This window comes from Neopsephotus bourkii, unplaced genomic scaffold (genome assembly GCF_033783945.1).
Source record: "Neopsephotus bourkii isolate Nb327-2 ecotype Australia unplaced genomic scaffold, CSIRO-AGI_Nbou_v1 NB_887, whole genome shotgun sequence".
In the NCBI taxonomy this organism is placed as follows: domain Eukaryota; kingdom Metazoa; phylum Chordata; class Aves; order Psittaciformes; family Psittacidae; genus Neopsephotus; species Neopsephotus bourkii.
In genome coordinates, this window is record NW_026901381.1 from 994,880 (window position 1) to 1,018,973 (window position 24,094).

Consider the following 24,094-nt stretch of genomic DNA (forward strand, 5'->3'; position numbering starts at 1 on the left):
TTTTAAGGGTGTAACAAGAGGGAATCAACAGAGGGAATTCAGGCAAGCAATCCAGCCTCCCCTCTGCCTATTCAGCATTAATGCTAGCATTAATCCAGCAGCAGCTGCTAATTATGTAGGATTTATAGGAGAATGCATTGCTTGCTTTGCCAGTTTTCCAGATGCCGTTTGACCAGTGCTTCTGTGTGATACCTTGTACAAGCAGCAGCTTTTCTGGGATTACCTGCCCATTGTATTGCTTCTCCCGCTTGTAGTTCACTGCTGCGTTTCAGCCTGTGGTCATTGGAAAAGCCTGTATGGCTCCGCGGTGCTTTGGAGACCCTTGTTTGCAAACCAATCAGTTAAATTAAGAAGCTGGATTCTCATTGCTGTGCGATGACATCTTCAATTTAGCTGGTGCCCCAGTGAGGAAGTAAACAAACAATAAAAGTGTCACAATTCCTTCTAGTTCCATTAGACAAACAAGGAGTTTATTCAGCGTTTTGGCAAATGAAAATTTAAGCAAACTGTCAAGGGAGACGTTTTCCCCATCAGATGCTTTCTGAGCGTGGATTAGAACAAGAAAGAGCTATCACCCACCATGTCATTATAAACAAAGGCTCCTGTGAACCCCCTTTATTAAAGATTAGCAGCACTGATTACAGCCTCGCAGGCTGAGCCAAAGACAAATTAGAATCTCTTTGCCATGGGATAACTTACATTACCTTCCTGGGCACTGAGACTGTTGCAAACAGCAGCATCCCGAGACTAGAGAGTTTTCACCGCTGGCCATTCATCCTCTGCCATTGAGAAACAGCCTGGAGATCTGTCTAGACCTGTTTGCTGCCAAAGATACTTCATTACACCTCCTGCCATAGGAGACCAGCCAGTCCTGCGATCGGGAACACCAGATTTTGGGCATTTTTCATGGATAACCCTTAAGGCTGTTTCGGAAAGGGTTGCCAAGCCAAGCGCCAAGGAGTTCTGTTCCAGCAGGGACAGACCAGGATGCTAATACAGTGCTTAGCAAGCCAAGCAAATTCAGCCTTCAATGCCAAGTGGTGGCCACTGGCTTAGTGCAGAGTTAAAGACCCCTCAGGCTAGTTGCAAAGGGCTGGAATTACTATCTGTGACTTCTAAACATCGGGATCCTGCTCTCACCCTCCAAAGTCCATGCACACATATATAGGAGATGTGTATATATACCCTTCTATCCATCAAAAATATCCTGGATAGCCCCAGGGACCAAGCAGAAACAGCTGCAGAAGGGATGTCAGTGCTGCTGTGCAGACTTCCCAGTGTGATGGAGTCTGCCCTTCTGGCCTCCCAGATGGGGTTGTTGTCTTTACATCTAGCACAGGACAAGAATGTCTTTGTGGGTAAAGGAGAAAACAGCTCAGCTGTGTCACAGCCATGCAGGGGGGGTCAGCTACCTCCATAGGAACCATTCCTGATGCAGCAGGGCATGTCCGAGATGCGATGCTCCACTGAGCAGCGTGGACTGACCTCTCCTGGATGAGAAGGACCACAGAGCAATGTCCCTATCTCACAACACCATAACTGCACTGTTTCCCTCTTCTCTCCCCCTCCCACCTCAGACTCAGAGGGCTCATCTGACAATGGGAGTAAGGAAACAGTGCAGGAATTGTGGTAACATGAACGTATCCTACCTGTCTTCAGAGGGTTACATCTAGATTCCTGTAAGAAATCAATAACCAAATGTACCCATAATTTCCATGACCCCCTTGCAATCCTGCTTTATTACCTTCCAACCCTTACCCATCCCACCTCCTACCTCCCCTTCCCTGAAGCCTACCGGTGTCCATAGGAAGCTGTTCTCCCAGGCAGGGAATGGTGTTCAGAGCAAGCCTTTTTTTAGCAGCAAGGAGCTCAGGGTGGAATGAGCCCTGCCACTTGCACAGTCACAGCACCAGTCTTTGTTTATGTACCCAAGTGATGAGCAATTAAGTTGGAGACGCTACATTCTATGCAGAGCACAGGCCTCATGATGTGCTTTCTATTAAGGCTGCCTCACATTTCCTATGATTAGACTCCAGTTTCTGTTACTTACAACTTCTCCAAGTTCTAACCACTCAGGCCTGAAATGCCCCCTCCTGGGTGCTGCTCCTGGCTGGACTGATCCTATTTTGCATGGAAAGTTTCTATCTGCCCTCGGGGAATCCCGAGCATGGTTGTGCAATCTTTGCTAATGGCTCTGAATGACTCACAGCGAGAAAAGGGACATGAGAGAGCCAGGAGATGATACCAATGCAAACCAGGCTATGTAATTAGGCTGAGATGGAGCTAAGTGCAAGGCAGAGGGGTCTTGTAGAGAGGCCTCTCTGATTTCCTGCTGCATGTTCTTTGTTCATAACGAGTGGAAGAGCGATCCTGCATTGTCTGGTTACATTTTCTTGCCCGTAAATTACAATACAGCTCGTCTGACCTCGGTGTCATCATCCCCAGCAAATTGCAACTGGTTCTCACACTGTTATTATGGAGCGCAATGCTACACAGGGCAGTCATTCTCCCTCTGCCTTCCACCACCTACACTTTGCTGTGCTCCTGAAACAGCCAAAAGCTTTCATTACTGTGTGACTGGAAAAGCGCCATGGGTTAAAGCAGCAAAAGGTGTGTGCCTCACAGGAGGAAGGCAACAAGTAGGGCTCTGAATTCCAGTTTTAGGGGCACGGATAGAGCTGGTCAGTAGAAAAAAACAGGAGGTGAATTGCCTCACTTTGTGCACAGTTCATCCTTAGAGGGAGAAGCATCAAGGCAAGAGATTATAGTGAGCTTCCAGGAACCATAGCTTGGATATCTGGTGCAAGGTCCGGAGCAGGATGATGGTCCCCACCAAGCTGCGTCATCTCCATGTCCTATCAGAGCAGCATCTGGCAGAGGGGATACACAGATTTAAGATCAGGCTGCACAGGGCTCACAAAGACAGGAAGAGATGAAAGGTCCTGCAGAAGGGATGCAAAGCTGCTGTGCTGAAACGCATTGCTTTAGGCAACACACTTGGACTATGCAAAGGTAAGGGAGGATTTAATCTATTGAGGAGGGAAAGGAAACAGTCCCCTGGTGAATGAGATATTCCTGGGCAGACCTTTCTTCTGCAAGTCCCTGGGATGTCTGGCGGAAAGGACCTCCTGATAGCAGTGTCTGAATTGTCTCTGTTGGGCTACTGCATCAAATTTCCATTGCCCCCCCCATCAGAGACATTCCCAGAGCCTGTGACCCCATTCCCAGAGGTCACCCTGGGATTTTATTAATCTGAGCTCCCAGTCCTGCAACAGATAGGTTTATAAAGAAGCTAATCCCAGGAGCCTCTTTTCCCTCTCCTTATGGGATCAGGGATGGTGAGGGCAGTGAAACCCACATTGCTTTAAACAAAGACAGATACACTGGGGATCTGAAATGAAAAGAAAGGAGCTAAATTATTCCTGCCGAGTGTTGGTCCAGCAGCATCTCTGCTCCCTACATGTGGCACAGCCTGCTAATGCTTCCCCTGTCTGCCACCTCCCTCCCCAAACTAGATGAGAAACAAACCCATTATCTGAAGGACATTTGTCTAAAACTCCCCTTTTGTGCCTTGGCTATCTGGGGCCTGCAGCTGTCACTTCCCTTTCTTCTTGCAATAGCTCCGACTGCAGCTAATAATGCATTTATCAGGCAGGATTTGCTTATTTACTTATGTGCCTGCATTTATTATTCAGGTATGAAATGAGTCTTTCTCTCCCCATGGCTCCAGCAGAAAACTCTAGTGTTCCAAAGAGGCGGCAGCTCCTGCCTCAGCCTCAAGGAATTGGTTTATTGATATATGGCGTCCCTGCAGCAGCCTCTGGGATGTGGGGTTTTCACCTGACCATGTCACCCCTTCCCATGGTAGCTCCTGAAGCGAAGCTCTCACAATGGGACACAAAGCAATCCAAAAAGCAATTTACTTTGCTGACAATTTCCTCTCTCCCCACAGGTGTGATTGGAGAGATTTCTGCATCGGAAGGAGCAAGGAGTCAGCGTTCCCTGCAGTGGAGATGGGATCAAAGGGCTGTGATGCTGCAGCCCAGGGTGATGGCAACCTCCATAGGTTCATGGTCCAGCCTCCGAGGGCAAGCAGGGCTTGGACACCTTGGAGGGGTTAGCTCATGAGATGTGGCTTTGCAGGCTCCTTTTGGATAAATCAGTTCCTTGTTCTTGCCTCCCACTTCTTCTGTCTACCTCACCTTTCTGATGCTTTGGAAATGGTTCTTTTTTGGGGGTACACTGAATGTTCCTTTTGGAACAACCATGGAGGGTTTGAGGGATGAGTTTCTCAAACACACGTACATCCTGCTTTATTTGATTGCCTGTGGCTATCTTTTGCTCTTTACTCAAGGGCTGATAGAAAAGGACCTGAATGCTAAACCTACAGGTTTCCTCCTGCTCTATTAATCTTCCCCATTCAGGAAATAACCAGAAACTTCAGCTCTCTCCTGCTTCTGTCCATGGGATATCTCCTTTGGATGTTGCTGTATATCTAATGAGTGATAGGGCTCAGGTGGGGCAGAGGTGTAAAGCAAAAGTTTGTGCTCAAGTGATTTGCCCTTGCTAATTAGATGACAGAACTGCAACAGAAAGCAATTGGTATGGATGCTGTGGGGAGACAAGAAAGAAATCATTCACTTGCAAGCTGAAACAGCTGGAACACCAACTGCCCTTTTGTTTTCGGGAATAATGAAGCAGCTGTTTGAGATCTCAGAGAGATATAAAGGAGGGAGTTGATCTGACATCTGTAGGGGCATTGTTGTGCCTTTGGGGCTGGGAGGAATTTCACTTCTTTTCTCCCTTGGAACAGCAATGTATAAGCCTGAAAAACAGAGGTCATTCAGACGTTCCTCTGCTTTTGCCTGTTAATCCTGAATTAATAGGGTGAAGCAATTTCCCTCATCTTTATAGGGTGTCTATGTAGGAGGGCGAAGAAGAGCAGAATTCAGCCCATAAGGTTTACAAGTACATGGTCTTGGCCAGTTAGTCACTGGGAAGCTTCTGGCCTTCTGTTCTGGCTGCTTTACTCAGCAGCCAGTTGGAACAAACAAGTGGCCCAGACCCTGAATGCTTTAATAGCCAAAATGTACATTCAGTTCCATGTATGAGAACTGGGTGGACCTGTGAGAACAGATGTGTCTGGATTGGATCCGGGGCTTATGAAAAATACCCTCTAAGGGGAAGGAGAAATGGTTCTTCCAGGCAATGGAAGACCTCTTTTCTGCACTACCACCCATGCGGTTGTACCAGCAACGCTCTGCAGCCCAGGTTCCCTCTGCTCCCTGACCTGGGAGCTATGAATCACTTTTCCAATGGCAAAGAGTTAGGAAGACAAATTCATTCTGCTGTGTGGAACAGGCATTGCCTCGCTCACCAAGCTGAGGATTTCAGCCTGATTCCTGCTTCTGACAGACCATGGCTTCACCTCCTTGCTGGCAATAGGGACAGAATAACTGGTGCTTTACTCCCTCTGCTCCTTCCCCTCTACTACCAATTGGCCAACGAGCCCTCTCAAAATCAGTGTCCTGAGAGACACTGAAGCTGTTATATTGCACCCTGTGGCAACACTACTTTGTATGCAGTTTGGCTGGCATGTAATAAAAAGCCTCTCCTCTCCACAGGAGCACAATGGCCATCTCAGAGGAAAGAGGGATTCCCCTCCCTGACCTCCACGCATCCTTCATCACTTCAGGCCTTATCCTTTGAGCCATGCATGTGCCCACCAAGCCTCCTCCGTGTCGCTCAGCAGAGATGCCACTTGCTTGTTGCACATTTGTGTAATGCAGCGTTTCACCTGTCCTAAGGGAAAGCAAAAAAGCAGAGCTCTAAGCTGAGGTTGTGTGTGCCCTGTATTGCTAAACGGCTGCGGATCGGTACAAGCTGTAATGGTTCAAAAGCATGTCTCCATTGATATAACAGCGAGTACTCGGATTGCTAAAGGGAAAGAAGATGGGCTCCCTGTGCACTGTGCTGTTTGATTATATCTTTGCCTTTCCCCAAGTGCAGATGATGTTGCTCTGTTTGTTGGGTTTGGTTGGAGCGAGTTTAATTTGCTGGTTCCCCCTGCAGCCACCCTGGTCCTTCCAAAGCCAATTCTGGGATCATTTTTAGAGAAAATTAGAGAAAAACATAAAATTCTCTTCTCAGCTTTGTAAAATCCCACTGGGAAAAGAACCTTGAACGTGAAGCTGCTTTCCTCTGATAGTGAAGGTGGATGGATTCACTCGTGAGCGTTTTCTGTTGAATTATAGCCAAATAATTTTGCAGCTTTCAATGTTTGGGTGGATGGGTTCTGTTTGAAAAAACACCTGACCAGTTTTCCTCAAAGCAGAGAAACGGAACTTAAGTGATGTTTCCTATGGGTGTTTTACAGATCTACAGCAATTTTCCCAAAGCCTAAAATGAAATGGGTTATTTCTGGTTGTGTAGAACGTTACGTTTGACCCAGAATGACTTGAAACTAGGACCTGGCACTGCACAGCCTCCTGCACTGGGAGCCTGCATCTTCCTTTCGTCTTTATTCAGTTGTTTTCTTTTCAGGAGCACCAGTTTCACCCAGAAGTGTAACAAAGCTTAATCAGAGGCCTTTCGTCATGGGCCATTTAGATCCTAAACACAGATTACAGGCAGAGTAATCTTTAAAAGCAATACAGAGTAGAGATCTCTGTCATTGCTCAGGATCCATTCATGCAGTGTGTGATGTGCTAAGGAGCTGCCTTACTCAATCAGGGTGGGTTTATTCCCCTCCACCCTCCTTTCCTGCCTCATTTTCCACAGCTGTAAAGCCGATAATCTCTTACTTGCCTTCACATCCACCCTAACTCGACCTGTGTCTTCTTCACACACTGGGTGAAGTGTGATCACAGCTAAGCAAGGACCATCAGACCCTATAAAATTAGGATTAGCTTGGATGACTTCCTATATTAGATCAATTGAAGTCATTGGCCGGTGGAAAGAAAGTGTGAATCTCTCCTCCGTTAGCTGGGGCATGGCTCTGTTTTGTGACAGCATGGGGTGTGACTGTAGTTTTTCTCTTAAAGTCACTGATTCCGCTTTCTACCGCGTCGTGTATTCTATCTTCTGCCTGTCCTGGAGGAGTCTCCTTGCCTCAGACTGAGCCTGGTTTCATTTTCCTTGGATGCACAGGATCCTCAGATCTAAGCATCACCCTATAGGTGATCCTACTGTGGCCCAAAGAGAACTGAGTTCTTACTGAAGGTGGTGCAGACATCGTGTTTCAGGTTATAAACCTCTCCTGAGCAGCTCATGAAATACCAGCACCCTGCACTCCAAACCAGGTCTCCAGTACCTGATGTCAACCTTAATTTAGTACATTTAATAGGCCGTGGGGGGGAAAGCAGCATTGAATTTAACTCCAAATGCCACTACTGGTTGTGATTTGGAGGGGTGACAATAGCAGCCAGTGCTGAAGAACTGGCTGGGTTTTCCCACCCATGGCTGCTGCTTAATACAAATGTAATGAAATAGTAATTGTGTACTGAGCAAGGAAAACCCTGTTATAAGATGATGAAGATATTCACTGAACGTTGCTGGCCAGGCCACAGCTTCTATATCCCTATTAGGAGGCTGTTGAACCTCACTAAATGTGTTTGCAATAACTACTCGCTATTTCATTACGGAGCAATAACTCCCCTTATTGAGTCTAAATTAAATCCTTATTTGAGACACTTCATTTAAGGCGTTACTGGGAAACCCACCTTGGAAGAGGTAGAGCCAACCTTTGCTTTATGGCTTACAAGATTATATTATACACATACATATAAATGTCAGATTCCAGGGAATTTCACCTCAGTGGCTGCAGCCCACAGCCGCAGTCCCCAGGGTCAGACTCAAGGCTCAGCCTGAGGCTGTTCATTGCATTAAGACCACCACAGGTCCTATGACTCCCTCCCTGCCCAGTGTTACCAGTTCCTCCCCTTTAGAGCTGTGTGGGGAACCAGCATCCCTATTAAACTTCCCTCTAAAAAGGCTGCCAGAGCTGAATGCTGGAGTCTCCCCAAGGTGTGTCCAATCTCCATGCTAAGCTCAGCAGTATTAATGGCCTTCCGGAAGACAGTGTGAAACCAGTCCAAGCAGCTTGTTCCATCAGGAATGGGCAGGAGGGAAGTGTAGACAGATTGATTTGCACATTGGAGTATGAACAGGATCCTTCTGTTAGCCTATGATGAGGTGAGTGGTTCACCTCCTGCACTCGATGGCCAGTGGAAGTCACAGCAAGAGAGTTTGCTCAGAGAGCCATCAGCTGGGTCATGCCCCTTGAAAAATGAAGGCTGTTATTCAGGATTTGAAATGAAAAGAATCCATAATATTGATTGTTCCTGACTGGGAGCATTAAAGGTAGATCTCAGAGAGCTTTGTAGACCTGTAGCTCTTCTCTACTAAGGCAACCGAAATGCCATTTCTAAGCTGCAGTAGAGTGAGTGGTAGAGGGAAGATTACGGCTACCTCTGCTGAATCCTCTCTCACCCACTTTTAGCTGGGTAAAGCAAAAGAGACCCCTTGAAGTGAATGTTTTCAGCACTCCTTTGAAAACTCAGCCCTCACCAGAGTGTATTTAGAAACCACAGTGGAAAGGGACAGTTTGTCTCACAAGGTAATGGGATGGTTTTAGATCCTTCTGCTCTTAGGTCACTGGTCAAGGTTGGTGATGGGCTAAGCTGCCATTGGAACAAATCTCATTCATTCATTGATTACTGCTATTGTAGAAAGCACCTGCTCCATGGCTTCTCCTCCTTATGGCAACCCAACCCAGGGCTGAGAGGGCACAGAAACTGGTCCCTGTTCTTCCCCATAAATGTTCCCATGAAGCAGCATGTAAGGAAAGCCACCATGTCTGGGATTTTGCACATCAGTAGTGCAGGGCAGCCCCTCCATTTGAGGACATGTACCTCTTGGCAGGTAAATTACGTCTCTGAAACAAAGCATTTGTAGAAGAAGGGGCAAAATCTGCCTCCCTTCTTTTTTACTTCCTCCCAATGGAGGCAATGTGCTGCAAAGAGATGGCTCTAATGAGCAAAACTCACCTGAATCCTTTAGAGCTGGAGACATTCACATCCTTATCAGGCTCCAGACTTAGCAGCTTGGGTCTATTTCTAATATAAAACAGAATTTTGCCTAAAAGCCATTGCTGCTTCTTGGAGAGGAAAGAGATTTTGACTCTTGACAGTCCTGGTGCTGGGCTAACACAGTTATACCAGAGATTTCTCCTCCCAGAGTCCTTTTAAACTCGAGAGTCTGTGTTTATACAGCGCTTAGCCCAAAGGGGGCTCATTCTGTGTTGGCCCTTTGGCACTGCAGCAATAAACAGGATTAATAACTGGAGTCAGCAGGGCTTGGTACCCGTTAGAATTTCCCATGGACTATGCAGAAGGTGCTGTTCCTACAAGCATCCTGGCAGTGAATTATTTATGGGCAGCATAAGGATCGTAGTGCTTGCCAGTTTATTAGATTTATAACTAGCTGTGCTAGGTCCAGTGTGTGTGTGCCTGTGCATGTACGAGCATGGACTTGTTCAGCTGTTTCTCTCCAAGCCCCTACTAGTTAAGGGAGATCTGCTCACATACGTTTCCAATATAAACACATCACTCTGTGACTCAGACATGAGAAAATCCAGGAGAGGCAAAAGGATTGTTACTAAGGAAAAGAAAGAGCTTGTCTGGGTACCTCACCAAGAGATGCAACACTTTTCATCCAAGCACAGGCTGAGAAATGAAAACCCCAGCTTATCTGAAGGGTGAGAAAGTTTGGTTTTCTTCCCAATTTCACAGCTTCTTAGAGCCCTGCCTGTGTGAGTTTTATTTGGAAACATGTGGACTTCTACCTCCTTTTATGCATATGCATCATTTTGATACCCAAGGAACTCCAGATGGGCAGTTCACTGGCTGGGTATTGGAAAGGGTTTTAAGCACAATTCTCTTTTCAAACCCATGGATGGGAGCACTTGCCTTCCAGCTAATGCCTGCTATTCTGATTCCAACAGATCTCAGAGTAGATGTTATTAAAGGCTCATCTTTTCCTGCTCTCTCTGATACATCTGTGCTATGATGTTGCCAGTAAAATCATCACTGCATATGAAGGCTCTGGCTTGGGGCCATGGAGCTCTACAACACCTCTCTCTGAAGCAGCACAGGTGACTTGTGTTGCTATCACCAGAGCTTCTGCTCTGAGGCAGGGAAGAGGTGACAGGAGCAAAGCCCTTTATTCCTGCAAACTTCCTATGGCTGGAGCACAAGTGGCTGGAAGCAGAATGTTCTGCGAAGTTTTCTGTGAGCCCTTGTCAGCTCTGACTGCTGTAGAGAGAACCCGCTCAATAAATTGGATGGTTTAAATAATATATGGACTCTCTGGCTTAAAAACCGCTGCGCGAAGCACTCAGCTTGCAGCAGGCTCCTTCCCTTTCCTTTAAGAAGTTATCTTTGCCAGGCATCAAAATCTCACTTCTGACTTTTGGCTTTTGCTGTGGAAGGCTTCTGGCGAGAGCTGAGAGGGCCGGTGTGCATTTCGCAGCGCTGCTTTCACCCCGTCTTCCTTAATTCCTTGTTTGTTTCTTTTTCTAAAGGTCATTTAAAGAATCTCTTGGCAGAGAAAGGAAAAAGGTTTTTTCCCCAACAGAATGACCCAGTCAATGCATTTCATGTGCCCAAACAAGCCCAGGTGCTTCCCCAGCCATCAGACACTTACTTTTGTTGCTAAAGTTGTGTATCAAGCCTGAAGATCATCATCTCACTGTGCCATGGCTTTATGTCTTCATCCCCTCTCATCCAGCACTTGTGGTCCAAGAGATAAACCTGAAGAGGGGGAAGGAAGAGACAATTATTTCAGTGCTGCAGGTGGGAAATGGAGTCACAGTGGACTGCCAAAAGTCACAGATACAGCACAGCAGAAAAAAAAAGGGCTGAGCTCCTATATTCTGGTGCTTTAATCACATTGCCATCTTCTTTCTCTGCCTCTTGGTTACTTCACAGTCTGATGATGGTGATAAGTGAGGACTTCCATAGGTGTACTCATTTCTGACTGACAAAAGATGCTTTCAGCGGACTCATCCATAAAGCTATCCCTGGAAGTGTTCAAGATCAGATTGCCCCCCATGGCAGGGGCTTGCAACTGGATGAGCTTTAAGGCCCCTTCCAACACAAACCATTCTATGCTTCTATGTCCTCTTACACAGGGCTGTCTGGCAGGCTGTATCCAAGATCAGGATAAAAATACCATGACAGACACTTTGCTCCCCGCGTTGCTCTGCTCTGCCTGGTTGCCTCAGGATCCCTCAGTGAGACTTGTGCCTTCATCCCTGTTGAGCCTGTCTTGCTTTCCTGGGGTGAGTAACAACAGCAGCCAAACCAAAACATCAAATATGTCAAGGAAGAGCGGCTCATGTGAGCATTGAAGAGCATGGAGCAGCTTTGTGCAATGGATAGAAGTCACTCCAGACACAGCTGGTTTCAATGTCTACAAATGCTTTCGTCATGCTAGGATCCTTCTGTAGTCAATGGGGAGAAATAGGCTCTTAAGGGTGTGATTCGTGTGACCTACTTTAGGCATCTACTTTGGAATGAGATGAATTACACCTCTGGCTCCATCGACTGTATATTGATGAGATGTCTGTCTACCAAAAGAAAGGAGCTTTGGGTGACTAGCTTAAACTTAGAAGCCCGAACTTAATCAGATTAATCCACCCTGTCTATGTCTACACATGCTCCAGTTCTCTCTCTCGTTGCTGTGTAGACATGGCAGGGAGTGCCTTTTTTCCTTCGGAAGCCTGCAAATAAATCAGATTCAGCAAGCACTCAAAAAGGAGCAGCAATGTGATAGCGATGGCATGTACAGGAAGCTGGGCAGGGAAAGAGATTTGCTTCCCTGCGTCTTTGGGGAAAAAAAAAAATGCAGAAATCAAGGGCAATAAAGGTGATTTTTGTGCCTAAAAATAAATATATATTGGTGAAGGGAGGTTTCCTGGAGTTTTCTGGCGATTTGCCACAGAAAGGAAAAAGGTCCTCCCCTCCCTACTGAGCCATTCTTCCTTGAAAGGTTTGGACAATTACTGCATTTTACCTTTTCCACCACAGCGTGGATGCTTTCTTCTTTTTAACAGTTTGTCTATGAGCGTTTTAGCTTCAGCTTAATAAGAGAGGATTGATGTTCACACTCTATGGAGAGGTTGTGCAGGGTGACTGTTTCTGCTTGTTGCAGCAAGAAGCTTATTGAAAAAGAGGCCTCAGGCAAGTGGGTGGGGGGGATAACAGTAAAAAGTAACCTGTCCTCTTCCTCCACTACAAAAAAGCCCCCACAACGAAGTGCAAAGAGAGGATAACAAATCACAGGTGGCGTAAAATGATTGTCATCATGAGAATCGAAATCCTACCAAAACAGAATGATAATGCTTTATGTTCAACCCTCCCACTGGGAAGAAAAAGGAAATCTCACCTATTTGCCCTATGTCTCTGACAAAAGTGACTCGACTGCTTCAATCGAGAGCTACAAAAGAGTGCCTTGTTGCATTTCTTCATGTCAAGTGTCCACCTCCCTGAGCGGATCTGAGCTTCTGGAAGGCGCTCACACACCACCTTGAGAAGGGCTGTACAGTGACCAAGAAATAATAAAGTACATTTCAAAGGATGCTGCCACAAAACTATTTCTCTGATTATCACAGTGCTGCTTTGCAGCTGCACAGCAAAGAGCACTTTGGGAGCCTGACATCAAGACAGCACTCCCCTACCAGGCTGTGTTCAATGCCTGATGGAAGAAGGGCCGATGGGGGCAGTGTCTGATACGCTTCCCATATAGCAAAGTGAACATTATCACATTATCACTTCTTTAGACACACACTGCCACTTCCCACCTCTCAGATTCAACCATTAGTAATCAAGAGCCAAATTTCTCACTTCTTGTCCTGTGGAATTCCACAACAGGACAAATGAGCTTTTCTGCACCAAACAAAGAGACTTGGGTTGTGTCTTGTTCCCTCAGACCTCAGTAGAAATTGTCAGGCTAGGGGTGGACAGAGCAATAGCCTCAGACCGTATCAGCATGGTAAAGCCTCTCTTAAACTCTGAATATCATCCCAGATCTCTTTAAGTCTCGGAGTTTAAGATCAGTGGTTGTGCCTCTGTAAACTGCCATTCAAGGCTTGGCTCTTCACTTAATACTGTGGGGATACAAAAAGGTAGCCGGGATCTAAATCACGAACATGAGCATCTGCTGATCATCCCTCACCTATGTAAAAGTCACTCCAGTCTGAAATCCCCCTGCCATTTCATTTCTCCCTGTTGGTGGGTTAAACAGGATCATCTCCTGTTTGTCTTGGCATGCAGGGTCATGAAATACGGTTAGCAGCACAGGTTTACATCAGAAGAATCCATGTTCTGCTGCAAAAGCACGGGGTCTGCTTTTTAATGACTTGCTTCTTTGTGTCTATTTTTATGTATTTGATCTCTTCCCCTTTGAAAAACACCAGCAGCAAAATACATCGGGGCTGACTGCATAGCGAAATGGGTGGAGGGCTGCAGAGATGGATTGCAAGTGCTAGAAAATTGCCTGATAAGATGGGTAACTGCCTGGTAAGATGGGAGGTTTGAACACAGATCTGTAGATCTCAGATGCAGAGATTTTAGCTCTTTCACTTCAAGGAGTGCCTGTGTAGGTGAACCTGGTCAAAAAGAGGTTGTGTTTCCAAAAGGACCTTTGTGAGTGTGACTTCCCCCTGTCTACATGAATTACTTTGCATCAGTCAGCTTTGATCTTCTAAACTACCCCTCAAGGCCATGGGCAGCTCCCTTTAAGGGCTTTCTGCAGATTATTGAATGTAATGTACCTGTAATTTCAATATGACATCCTGCTCAGAACTCATTAGATCTCAAAACGGGTGTAAGTACCAGTGAAACTCTTGTTCCCATCTTAAACCAGTCAGTGGAATTTAATTCTTTAGATGTCAGATTACCTTCTAGTGAACTAAAGCAAGAACTGCAGAGAGCAGGTTACTATAGCCTGTTCCCATCATCTGGCTGAGGGTCAGGAACTGCAGAGACCTGTGAAAGACATTGCCACGTGAGCTGAAGGATGAGTCAATGGCCAAGAGCGGCCTCCCAGGCTCCTTATTCCATTACCGATCCTCAATGGCTCCATGGTTGTCATGACATTCTTCCTGATTGATACCTCTTGTCATTGACACAAGGATCTGCTCCCTCTCCACTTTGTGAGAAGCCAGGTAAAATAATTCCACCATGCCTTCCTTTTTATGAAAATGGAGCAAAGCGTGGCACGCAGATATTCAATCTCCCATCGGAGATAAAGCACCTTCATTTACTAGCTCAGAAAATCAATACCTGTGATTTGATATGAGCATTTATTTTCACTTAACTCCTTTCTATCACTGAGCCACTGGGGGAAGGCAGGAGAGCTTCATTTAGTGTAGTGGGCTTTGCAGGGAATGCTGCCGAGTGAATTGCACTTCACTGTGTGTACACATTCATCTGTCGGGCCAATATTCAGCTTGTGCATGTCTTGTTTTCCCAGGCAGACTGTGTTCAGCCATGGGGCAAACCATGGACCATGGGCTAACACCTTGGACTGTGGCACTGTTGCTTTTTTCATAGAAGCCTGTGTGGCCATGAGGCATCATCCCTCTGAGCTGGCAGAGGACAGGATGGATCTTGGGGGCCAAAAGGATCATTTCTGGAGTCATGGACATCCCCTCTGGTCTCTTCATGGGACCTCAGAGTGGTTTTCAGAGCTGGCCGGGATTCCGAATACCAGAGGAGTTGGTCCAGGGGTGTATCCACATCCCAATGGAGGGGTGATAACTAACACCGGCTCCTGTTCGCGGTGCTGGTGTGGTGGCATGCGGGTGGGTGAGGATATAAATACTAAACAGAGAAGTCAGGTTGTCAGCGTGCGGGGATGGAAATGAAGAGCACTGACCAGCGATGACCTTTTGTTTACATTTCCCTCCGAAAGGGAGAAATAATTGCAGTTTCTATGTGATGCTGCCTTCAAATTATACCCTCTCTCCCTGCTCTATTCAAGACCAGCCAGTGATGACATTAGAGTCTTGAATCAAACTAAGTGGTTACTATGGTGTCAGGCTGAAATTATGAATCTCAGAGCCCGCCAGCTTGGAGAAGGAGTAGTGGCGGACACATAATTAAAACTGGGAGAGAGAATAGAAGCCGCATTGTATCTGAATAGCAGCGAGATTGCACTTCCGAGGAGCCGTTACCAAAAAAAAGAGGAGGAGAAGGAAAAAAGATGTGCTTAGCAATGCAGTTAAATGCATAATCAGGGCCCAGGAACAATGCACTCTGCTGGTATTTTATTGCTGGCTGTACCTTCACGTCTCCAGTGACTGCTTAGAGCCCTCCCTACTATCCAGCAGCCCCCTCACACTTAAAAGACGACATAAACCAAACCACCTCAAGGCTTTGCATCCAGAAGACTGGCTTTGCGTAACAATGTGCCAGGCGGCTGGATGTGGCCTCTACCTTGATCCTTACCCTGAGTGGGGCCACAAGCAGAGCACTGATTGACGAGGGGTGAGGAGGTAGGGCTGGGGTGTTGGAAAGCAGGACTGAGCTGGTAATTTCAGCGGTCATTAGCGGAGCTCATTGTGAGGTTGATAGATCTGCGCTGCTTTGTTACAGTTAAGTGGACTGATTGTGGAACACAGAAACGTTTCCAGTGACATGACAGCTAATTTGGAAAGGGGGGAGTGGTGGGAAAAGAACACGCATCATTCCATAATTATATCTTGCCGCGTTCCAGCCCCATGGCTGACTCCCCTGAGAACATAACTCTGGTTTCTCTGACACCCTGAACAAGAGCGAGATGGCAGGCTTCTCCCTTTGGGCTGCTGCACAGTAGGTTCCAACCTGCTTGTGGCCTATTACGCATTATCCTACTGCTCTACTCGTTAAACACCACTGACAGCACAATCCCACTAACCCTCCCGCTGCCCAGGCATCGGGTTTCCATGAATCCTTTATAAAATGCACTGGATTTTGTTCTTGTCTCTCTGTTGGGTGCTGGAGAATGCCCATTCACCCACCCTGCTGATGTCCAATGGACTAGATGGATGCTAAACTTGCTATCTTGAGCAGGGAGAGCAATTCGCCCCAGAGCTTGCAATGATCTACTGCATTTAGACTTGGAGTATCCCAGCCAGAGCTGGCACTGCAGGCACCCCTCTGCATTGTTTCCAAGGGGCAGACGTACAATTAATAGGTGATAAAAGAGCAGGTTGCATCATTAAGTACAGTAAGGAGAGCCAGCAGAAGATGGTGCTGAGGTTTATCAGCCATGTCAGGGACATCATTTACCATGTACAGGTGCTCTAAAGAAGATGTACGAATTCACCTTTTAAATAAGGGGGTTATTTTTTATCACTATTCTCAAAATACCTGAGCTGAATGCTCTTGAGGACAGATCTGCAGAAAGAATAGATGCTGTTTCCACCCTCTCCCAGTCCTGGCTCCACCTATACAGATAATTAAAGGTTTGCAGAGCTGGAACCCAACACTGCTAAAGAAAAATACCACATCTTTTTAATTGAGCTCCTGTGTATGTAATAGAAAGAAATCCAGACTATGGCCAGTAGGCAGCACAGGAGTTGCCTTCTGTCTTTCTTCTTTCAGGTCTTTGAGGCTGCATTTCAAGAGGGAGAAGGGAAACTAATAGAAATGCAAAGCAGAGGGGTGGGAATTGGCAGGAATGCTGGTGGGGCGGGCCCGAAAGCTGTGCGTTGGGAAAAGTCCTCAAATGCAGCTGCTGCTTCATGGGACCAGTGGCTATTTTTGATGCACTGCGGCTGTATTTGCACTTTCAATTGCTGTCATTAGGAAGGCAATGCCAACTGTTGTAATTAGTACATCAATGTGGTTCATCGGAGGTAGCCACTTCCCCCTTTGAGCACCTGCTGGATGCCTTCCTATGCACAGAGGTCAGGTGAGTCTGCTCCAGTTATGCCAGTTGTAGTGTTACTGGAGCTTGCACATACCTCATGTAACCACAAATGTGCTTTGGATGGAGATCTGCAAGGCCCAAGGATGACGACAGTTGGGCAAGCAAGACTGAAGTCTCTCTAGGCAAGAACTAAGGGAAGTTTCTTGGCCACTTGGAACACCTTTAAACTGAAAGAAGGTGGATTTAAATGAGCTCTTAGGCAGAAGCTCTTCCCTGTGAGGGTGCTGAGGCGCTGGCACAGGGTGCCCAGAGAAGCTGTGGCTGCCCCATCCCTGGCAGTGTTCAAGGCTAGGTTGGACACAGGGACTTGGAGCAAGCTGCTCTAGTGGAAGGGGTCCCTGCCCATGGCAGGGGTTGGAGCTGGATGAATTTTAAGCTCTCTCCAACACAAACCAGTATGGGATTGTGGGATTCTGTGATTTCTTTGCAAATCTGACTTTTGAATGAGTATGTCCCTGGCACAAATATTCCCTCCCCTAAAGAATCATAGAATAGAATAGTTAGGGTTGGAAAGGACCTTAAGATCATCAACTGCCAACCCCCCTGCCATGAAAATGCCAAAGAATGTCTAAGTGAAGGAGATAGATGGGGCTCAGTTTCCTGTGGGAATGTCCTTAAGAAAGCCACTAAAAGAGTTCTGATTTTGGAAACATTCAAGGATCAATAGTAAGGTGCCCACTGTTGTGATGGATGCAGATCTTCAGCAAGGAAACAGTGATAATGGTCATGGATTGCCAACATGAAGGCTCCTTGGCAAACTTAGGGGAAGGTGTTATTTTTTGCAGTTATGGTTTTCCTGAGAATCATAGGTTTTTAAGGAAAACTCATCTGTCAGGAAAGATGTAAGTTAATCCCATCTTGAGGCAGAGGGGAATTCTTCCTTGTTCCACCTCATTTTTTCTTCCACTTAGAAAGATTTTAATGAATTCACTTCTCCCTAATGTTAGCCTATCTAGTTCTCCTTTCAACTGTTCATGGTCAGGCCTTAGTGGGCATCAGAATCCCTGTTATAGCAGAATATGAATGATATGATTAAGAAAAATATTCAGAAAATAGCAATATTTGGCTAAGTCTGTTGAGCTTTAATTAAAATTAATATTATACCTTATTGGAGCCGAAATTCTGAAGCATCACATGTAACTGAATATATTTAACCAATTAACTAAGTCAAACAAGGCTGTCTAAACTTAATCACAGACCTCTCCATTCCCCTATTACGTCAAGTGCTGCTAATGCTGTTATACTTTTGACAAGTGGCCGCTGATAAATGAGCAAATCAATAATGTATTTGAGCTAGACAAGGGGGGGGGGGGGAAACTGAGCACATCTGCATTTCTGCCGTGCCTTTTGCTGAGGATCTCAAAGCACTCTGTGAAACTTTAATGTGTTGGGCTTCCAGCAGTGTGCGGAGGCAGAACAAGGTGGGTGAATTATGGATGGCCCACAAGAAGCAGAGGGATAAAGGTCTAGATCCAGACAGGGGTTTAGATGCCATGCTAGGTTCTTGGCTTGTGGCAAACCTCACCCTGCCCATGCTCCCCACAGGACATCCCATGTCGCATGAGTAGAGCTCCATCTGCTTCCATTCAGTTTGTGTTTTCCAATCTGAGGTTGCATGGACCAAACTTTGGCTACTTAAAGACTCATTTACACATTCATCCTCTGCAACTCTTTGGGATTCATGGTTCTCTCCTACTTGTGACTCTCTCCTGAGCAATCTCCACAGTGCTCCACAGTATGTTTTATAGCCCATTCTGGCATGAAGATGCAACACAGCTTGGTTGGCCATCCCCGCTCTCTTGGACAAGAACAGGGCCTTCCAAAATCCTGGTACTAGTGAAGTTTTAAATGCTCTGAAAGAACCAACATAGATTTTCCATTTGGGACCTTCTTCCAATAAAAATTAATCTCATTGCTGGGAACCTGCTCTTGATATTCATCCTGAATTTTCCTATTATTAGAACCGAAGTCTAGGGACATATTTGTAATGTCTCTTGTACAATAAGTAAAATAAGTATTTATACAGTCACAACACTTGTCTGTTTAGCCTGAATTTGAAAGACCTTTCCAAACACTAAAGCAATAACACAGGTGAGGAGAGCAAACACTTTTAGACCCGCTCTACAGGAGGAAATCAAGGCCATAAGAAATCCATGCCTGATTTGCTTGATATAATGTATTGGGTCTGCGGCTGAGCTGAGCTGAGTTTCCAGGATTCATTCCCTAATCTCTAGCCAATTTTCCTGTATTTTTTAAAAACAAATATTACACATTAGGATTGTTGTTGTTTTTCCTCTTTATGGAATACATCTACAAAACAGTTTTCCAATAATGGGTCACTTATGTTGCATCACAGTGTGCTTAATGGATCTTCACATCCCCAGAGGAGTGATACTGATGCCACACCACCCCTTGTGGAATCAGGAGTTCAGTTCCAGTTTTGGCAGCTCTGGGATGAACTGGAGCAGTTTCCTTTGACTCAGTAGAGCCACTTGGGATTGCTCCCAGTTTGAATCAGTGATGGTTGATATCCAGGAGGGCTCAGACCCCATCGCACAGCAACAGGAGGGTAAAGAGTAGTGATTGTACTCAAAGTAAGCAGGTACTTTGAGGAATGAAAGGCAAAGATAACTTGTGTCCCTGAAAGCAGCAATGAAAAAGAAGGAGGTTTGGATAACGGCACATAAAACTGTTACACAGCAAAGGCATCTTCAGGCCACACTGATGCCGTGAAGTTGTGTTTAGGGTGTATGAAAGGGGCAGAAATTAATCTAAGATGGATGAGGGAACTTCCTCAATAGAAGAAGGGGGCAGAAAGGGCAGTGAAGGCAAACACAACACGAGTTCCCAAGTTTTCCGAGTGGGGACTTGGAACAACTTTATCATGGTGTCAAAAATCCCAGAGTTCCTTGGGCATCACCTTTTCTGCTCTGCCTCTGTGGGAGATGGCTTCATGAGCTAATGATGCTATTTCAGCACAAACCTCTTTCATTCCTGCAGGGAATTACAAGAGGAAAAGGGAAAAGAAGAGGGGGTGGGAGGTGGTGGTGGGAAGAAACCAATGTTATTTACTCCTCTGCAGCTGACATTAAAGGCTCCTTTAAGGGCCAGTGGGTTATTAACTTCCTGTCGCCTGCCACAATGATATGCTGTGACATATTGTCACCGCATTCCAGTGAAGCCTTAAACATTAATTGGGAAGTAAGATGAGTGAAGCGGCTTTAATGAGATACCTTGTTGTAACTTCTAACTTTACACATTATTTACAGTGATTCCACTAATGGTTCCATCCATCAGAGACAGGGAGAGGGACTGGGGAGGAGAGCAGGGGAAGGAGGGGGTGAAAAGGAAGAGGTAGATATCAGAAGTTGAGTGAGAAAGGGTGGGAATAGAGTGGGAAGAAGCTACAAGTTGTGGGACAGAGAGAGAAGGAGAAGGACAACCCCTCAGGTGTTTTCCCTCCCTGATTTACTTTCTATCAGCCATTTAAAATTGAAACCAACAGGAGGTGAAAGCACCAAGAGACCTAAGCTCATGGCAGGTATGATTTAGAAGATGTGGGGAGGCTGCACTCTTCAAGTTGGTGCTGTCTGGTGTAACACCCAAACTTGCAGTTGTGTAACAGCACAGAAACCCCATCCCTTTCCATCCAAACATCCACAGAAACAGCCCTTTCCATCAACAACACAGCTCTGCCCACCTCTGCAAAGCTAGCACCAGCCCTGAGGCTGAGAGAGGACCATTGCTTCACACCTTACATGTCCTCCAATGACAGCCCTAAGCTATCAATGGGAAAGATGCTGGATTGGCAATCTGAGTCCCTAAAATCCCCTGAATAAAGGCTAGATCCCATTGTTATGATGTTTGTCCTCCATTCAGAACTGGGATCAAAGCTATGCAGGTGATGATGATAGCTAGATGAACCCAGTTTCCATGCTCCCTTTATTCCCTAAAAGAGTCATCTGAGCTTGTGAGTTGGATGGTTGAATACTGACGAGATGAAGATTTGACCCTGTTCGAATTAGGAGCAAAATGAGAAATCACTGAGTTTGAAGAAGACCATGATTATAATAGTATGGCCTGGCAGGAAGGTGCCCATAGCACCAGGTATTTGCTTCCTAGCTAGGAGACACTTGCCTTGGATTACAGACTACACGGTTACAGGATGCTCTGTGTGCCAGCAGGTTTTGTTTTCTATTAAATCATTCCTATCTTTGCTAACAGCAGAGCCCCACATGCAATCACGGCTAATGGATTCCAGTTTTATTCCTCGATTTAAAGCACACTTTGCAGTCCTGGGCTGGCTGGCTGCTGAAACGGAGCAGACAAAGAGACAATTAATCGCAAGTACGGGTGTATAAAAAGCACCTGGGGATAGATCAGCTGGGGGAAACACATGGAGCTGGAGAGCACATGCGCCAACGGCCCCTTTTCCCATAGAAAGTTGAAATCCCAAGCTCCACTCCCAGCTACCTGTCAAGGTTGGCGTGCCTTTAATTATAACGTCTGTGTGCTTCTTTAGGCACCATTTAATTCTCTCTGACAGCCCACGATTTAAAAATAAAGGCAAACACTCCGAAGCTGGTGGCAGATCGGAGCCGGGCGAGGGATGTGCTAATTGCCAGATGCTGTTCATTTGCCTCCGATCCATTACCAGAATTAAAGGAGAAAGAAATGGAAGTTGGAAAGAGGGGGGAAAAAATCCCCAGCCCTGCCTCCCCTGCACAAAGCTGTCTGCAGGTTTGACTCCACTGAACAGAGCACATTGGGGTGTTTCTGCATTAACAGCCTCACAGGCCAAGTCGCTTTATGCAATGGACTGTGGAGCATCTCTCTTGGGGTGCGGTGTTCAGCGGCTTCCAGGGCTAGCAAGGAAATCTTTCCCCATGGTGCAGCCATCTGTAGCCTCTCGCTGACATTTCCAGTAGCTAATCTGCTTTATCAGAGGTGAAAGATTTCCATAGCTGGTGGCTCAGGAGAACAGGAGGAGAAGTCAAGAAGTCAGGCTGGATTTAAAGTAACTCTTCACTTGGATGGTTGCTAACACCTAGACCCGGCATTTCTTGTGCTATTTAGTCTGGGAAAGAGGATTGCTATTGCCAGGGGAAAGGAAACAAGGTCAAGGATGAAGACAGGCAGCTTAGATTTGCTCCTAAGGCAAACCTGAGCTGGATTTGGGCTTAGCCCAGTGGGTTCCCCAATGAATTTTGCCTCTGTGTATACTAAAGGGAGATTAATTTATTCACCGTTGATTCCTGGGGGGTGACTCAGGTGCCAAAACCAGGCATTTAAAGCCAGTTAAGACATAGGGATCTATCAGATACATCCACACAGAGCTTATAGAACATAGGAGCTAAGGGAAACCTAACCCTTCTGGAGCAGTTTGTCCCCTTCCAGGCAGTCACTGCATGAGATGCATCCCTTGGAGGGCAGGGGTTTGGTAGCCAGCCAGCAGTAAGATCATCATTGATCCCTGCCAGCTCCTGGGGAGGCCACTGGTGTAAGATGTCATCCTCCCATGGCTGCAGGGTGATGAACTGGAGGGCATCAGTGTGCAGCAGCAATTGTTAAGGGAAGTCAGGGCTACTGAATGGGATCACACATGGAGACCTTTCCATTCGCGACTACAGCGTCTGGTACAGCTGCCAGGCCACATCACTCACTCTGGAGTGTGTTCTGCACAGCCAGGCCAGCACAGGGAGCAAGGCTGGGTCCAAACACCCATCAACATCTCACGGCTGCTTGTAGAGACAGAGACACAGAGGACTTTAATTCTGGTTTAAGATAAAAGGGCCTCTCTTTCAACTGACAAGTGGATCCATTCATTAAATAAACCCTAAGAAAATGCCTCTGACTCTTGTTCCTTGGGGTTACCCATCAGGCTGGGTGTTTGACACGAGCAGAGGGCAGCTGTGAAACGCTCCATGTGCAGTGCTTCAATCTCGACTTCCAAATCAAAATCAAACCAAGAAAGAAATGATTGAAAATGGCGAAAGAAATGACTGAAAATGCAGTTTGTTGCCCTCTGAAAGGTGGCTGACAACCCGGTGCCATCCAAATGGCATCCTCTTGGATTCATCTGTGTCTTTCTTTTTCTCCCTGGTGTATTAGAAAATCCACTGAGCTTTCTTTTCCCACCAGCTCATAAAGCTCCTGTCAACAGGCCAGGCTTAACGCAGGAGTGAGCCAGAAATGGGCTGGATATCCAGGCAAAAACGTCCCTTTGGGATAGGATGTGACCTGGTGCAGGAAAGGGTGGATAACTTTACACTGAGCCATCTTCCTCGCCTCCAAGTCAAGGTTATCCTGATACAGACAAAGAATTACATATGCTCCTCAAATACGTAATTAGGCTCATGGCTCACATATAGCCAGTGAGCCCAGAAGAACCAGAGCATCCATAACTATCAATGGGTTTTTTCAATTACTCATTCCTTTAAAAGTAAAAAGTAGGACAGGGGAGCTGTGAAGGAGGGTATCAAGGCAAAATTAGTCTTCTGTCATTTGTGCTGCTCTAATCCACATGAAAAAGGTTCCCAACACCAGCGTTTGGGTCCTCCTCCTCAGTGGGGTAAATGCAAGGAATTCATTAAACAGACAACCTGGCTGTGCCTAAATCCTTCATCCGTCGCAGGGATTTGTTTTAGAAAGCTCTGCTTTTGCATGAGATATATTTGGATTTGGAGCACAAAGAGTTTTGTCGTTTAATAGCTCTTCATTCTTATCCGGTTGGTCTTCCTTGGGGCTGTCCTTTTAGTTCTTTGGGAGTTTATTCTCATAACAGGCTCATCTATCCCTCTGTCAGGTACTCTTTTAAAATGGCCCCTGTGCCATAAATTGACTCAGTTCAGGAAAATTCCTTCCTTTAACTGGTCCATATGGACAAGAAAAATCCGCTATTAACTGCGTGGCAATAATGTTTTACAAGGACATTTCTGGCTTTCTACCCACTACAGATTCAGTTTAATTTTGACAATATTTTTCAGCCAGGCTATGTCCTGTCCATACTTTGCTAAAGAGGTCAGATACCTTGTACATGCACCACTTGCAGCCCTCCCATGCTTTTGATATCCAAACGCCATGCATGGACCACGGGAGGAAAAGATCCTCTATGGTG